The sequence below is a fragment of the Galeopterus variegatus genome, unplaced genomic scaffold, assembly GCF_000696425.1.
Source record: "Galeopterus variegatus unplaced genomic scaffold, G_variegatus-3.0.2 Scaffold8712, whole genome shotgun sequence".
Taxonomy (NCBI): Eukaryota; Metazoa; Chordata; class Mammalia; order Dermoptera; family Cynocephalidae; genus Galeopterus; species Galeopterus variegatus.
The window spans coordinates 49,793-53,495 of NW_007734823.1; the positions used below are offsets into that span (position 1 = coordinate 49,793).

At 30.4% G+C, this 3,703-nt stretch overlaps 1 pseudogene; it reads right to left on the reverse strand.

The window, feature by feature from the left end:
* Positions 1–3,112, reverse strand: part of LOC103608702 — a 27,549-nt pseudogene extending 24,437 nt beyond the window's left edge.
* Between the last annotated feature and the right edge of the window lie 591 nt (positions 3,113–3,703).

Consider the following 3,703-nt stretch of genomic DNA (forward strand, 5'->3'; position numbering starts at 1 on the left):
GTGAGATAAAGATGATGAAAAAATAAATCATTAGAAACCTGACAATGTAATTAATTTAGCTTTGATAAGAGGAATGTTGTGCAGCCATATCTTTTCCCTCTGAATCCAGACTTCTGATGTACTTTATGTTCTTGTGCCTTATGTTGGTCCGATTGCAAGTAAAGAATTATATCTTAGAGGTTATAAATAATAAAATGCAAATATGAGTCTTGCATATTCTAAATCCAGTTCCCTATGTGAATAGAGGAAACTATAGATTTGATTATTAATCTTAAATTTAAGGTTGTCTAGCAAACGTTAAAAAACAATGCTTATGATTCCAGTAGATTAAATATCTAAAGATAAGGTTTGAGCATAAATACTGTAGTATAGACTCTAACTAAATATATGTAACTAGAAATATATAGCCATAATAATTTCAATGCAAAATAGAATATTCTTACTTCTAAAATTAAAACAAATTAAGTTTTGGACCACATTAATGTCAGATTATTTTGAAAATAAGCAGTTAAGTTGCATTCTACATTATTATTTTTAATTCTATGGCTATCTTTTACAACTGGGTTTGAAGTTATATAAAACTAAGGAACAGACTATTAGTCTGTAGCATGAAATCCCAATGGATCTAACTAGCTCAATATATTACAAATTTTATCCTCTCAGGAAAATGTTTATCACTTTCAAGTTATAATTAACTTATTCTTTAATGATAGTTCACTGTAAAACAAGCTAATCTTGAGATAGAAGGATGTTTAACAATCAATTAAAAGATTAATTTAGAAACAGCATTCCACTCATAATTTAATAATTGTTATTTATTTATTTTGCCAGAGGTTTATTTGTTTTCTAGGAGAAAAAGAAAGTTCTTATACCGAAGGATTTCATGTAAGTGAGAAGCTCATTATATGGCCAGTTACTGTTGATAAGTTGACAGCCTTGGAACAGTCCCAGAAAATCTGTCACTTTCTCCCCACAGACAAGTTCTGTTTAACAAGCCCCTACAGCATAGGTTAAACTATTCGATTATTCTTAAAGTGTTTGACCTCTTTCCTTGTACCCTGCAGGGAAAAGATATAACATTTAACCAACAGTGAGGAATCCTTGCTGAGGGTGAAAATATTCTTCTTTCCCTAGCTAGTTGTCGGCTCAGCTGACTCATGGTTGAGATATTCTAGTTTAGATTTAATAGCTACAAACAAGGTTTGATTTTTGTTCTTCATTCCATGTTTTCCTGTGCTTCATAAATTCCTTGTAAAAACTATTAAATATACCTTGGTATTTTTTCTAAAGACTAAAAGGATACTCATTGCTGCCAGATCTGCAAAATACCCTCGATTGCTATTACTTTAGTCATTTATTGTTTTTCAAATATGCAAAAGATAGTATATGTACACAGGAATGTACAAAAACATGTATTACAGTTGAGAGAAATAATAAAACGAGCACCCTTATACCCACCACCTAGGCCAAGACATAGAACTTTACCTTGTCCAAGTAGCCTGATTTTATCTCGCTTATTCTTCCCCAGAGGAAACTGCTTCTTGAATTTTGTAGTAGGCCTTTCTTTGCTTTCTATTGCAGTCTTTGCTATCTTTATGAATTTCTATCCAATTCTAATAAATATATTAATTGTGTATATTTTTAAGCATTATATAGAATAAATCACAGAGTACAGATTCTTCTATAACTTTCTCTCTTAATCACTAATATTTGGGTCATCCATGTTAATGCTTATGACTTTTATTCAAATTTATTCACAGATGTACAGTATTCCATTGAATAAAAATTTACAAGTAATTTACTAATTTCAGTTGTGATTGCCTTTTGCATTGTTTCCAGTTTTTGCCATTCTGGCTGATGCTATCATAGACAGGCCTGTGAGGTCTCCTGGGTACCGGTGCAACGTTTTCTCTAGAACTCTTCCTGCTGGATTATAAAGTATGCACATATTTAATTACACTGTATAGTGCAAAATTTTTTCAAAGTGGTTCAACTTAGCTACACACTCAGCAGCATATGAAAGTTCCAGTTGCTTCACATAATGCTATCTGAATTTTTTAGTCAGTTAAAAATGATAGCTTATTAATTTAATTTGCATTATCTTTATTTCTATTCAAGTTAAACATATTTTTATGTACATATAATTTCTCACTCTTTGAAGTTTTTGTCCTCTTTAAAAAACACTTTTAATGTATTATATAATCTTCTATTGCTATAATTTTCATCTGCTTGCTCTGTCAAATATTGAGAGAGGTGAGTTAAAATCTTTCACTATATCTTTGGATTTATATGTTTCTGTAGTTCTACTAATATTTGTTTAATAATGTTTTTACCTTATGTAGTGTACGATACTTTTTTATTCCTGGAGACCTTTTCTGAATGAATTATCGTTTGACATTAACATAGCTACACTTGTTTTCTTCTGATTAATACTTGACTTTCTCTCTCTCTCTCTCCACACACACACGCACACACACACACCCTTAACTTTCAACCTTTATCCATGTATGTTTTTTATGTGTCCCTAAAACAGACTAAAGTTGAATTTCAGTTGTTTTTTAATCTTAAAAAATATATTTTTTTCAACTTTTAATCTATTTACTTTTATTTTAATGACTAATATATTTTGATTAATTCCTTTTAATTAACTTATCCTTTGTTTTCAACCCATCTTTACCATAGTTTTTTTTTTCTCTCATTTCCTTCATTGTTTGAAATTGATGGATCATTTTTTTCTCATCCCTTTTGAATATTGTCTGTACTTTGCCTACTTTCTGTAAGTATATTACTGCTGGATATTGAATTCTTGATAGATAGTTGTTTCTTTTTTTTTTCTTTTTTCTCAGTATAGCCAGGAGAAATCAACTGTTGGTCTTTTGGAGAAGTNAAATATGCAAAAGATAGTATATGTACACAGGAATGTACAAAAACATGTATTACAGTTGAGAAAAATAATAAAACGAGCACCCTTATACCCACCACCTAGGCCAAGACATAGAACTTTACCTTGTCCAAGTAGCCTGATTGTATCTCGCTTATTCTTCCCCGGAGGAAACTGCTTCTTGAATTTTGTAGTAGGCCTTTCTTTGCTTTCTATTGCAGTCTTTGCCATCTTTATGAATTTCTATCCAATTCTAATAAATATATTAATTGTGTATATTATTAAGCATTATATAGAATAAATCACAGAGTACAGATTCTTCTATAACTTTCTCTCAATCACTAATATTTGGGTCATCCATGTTAATGCTTATGACTTTTATTCAAATTTATTCACAGATGTACAGTATTCCATTGAATAAAAATTTACAAGTAATTTACTAATTTCAGTTGTGATTGCCTTTTGCATTGTTTCCAGTTTTTGCCATTCTGGCTGATGCTATCATAGACAGGCCTGTAAGGTCTCCTGGGTACCGGTGCAACATTTTCTCTAGAACTCTTCCTGCTGTATTATAAAGTGTGCACATATTTAATTACACTGTATAGTGCAAAATTTTTTCAAAGTGGTTCAACTTAGCTACACACTCAGCAGCATACAAAAGTTCCAGTTGCTTCACATAATGCTATCTGAATTTTTTAGTCAGTTAAAAATGATAGTTTATTAATTTAATTTGCATTATCTTTATTTCTATTCAAGTTAAACATATTCTTATGTACATATAATTTCTCACTCTTTGAAGTTTTTGTCCTCTTTAAAAAACAC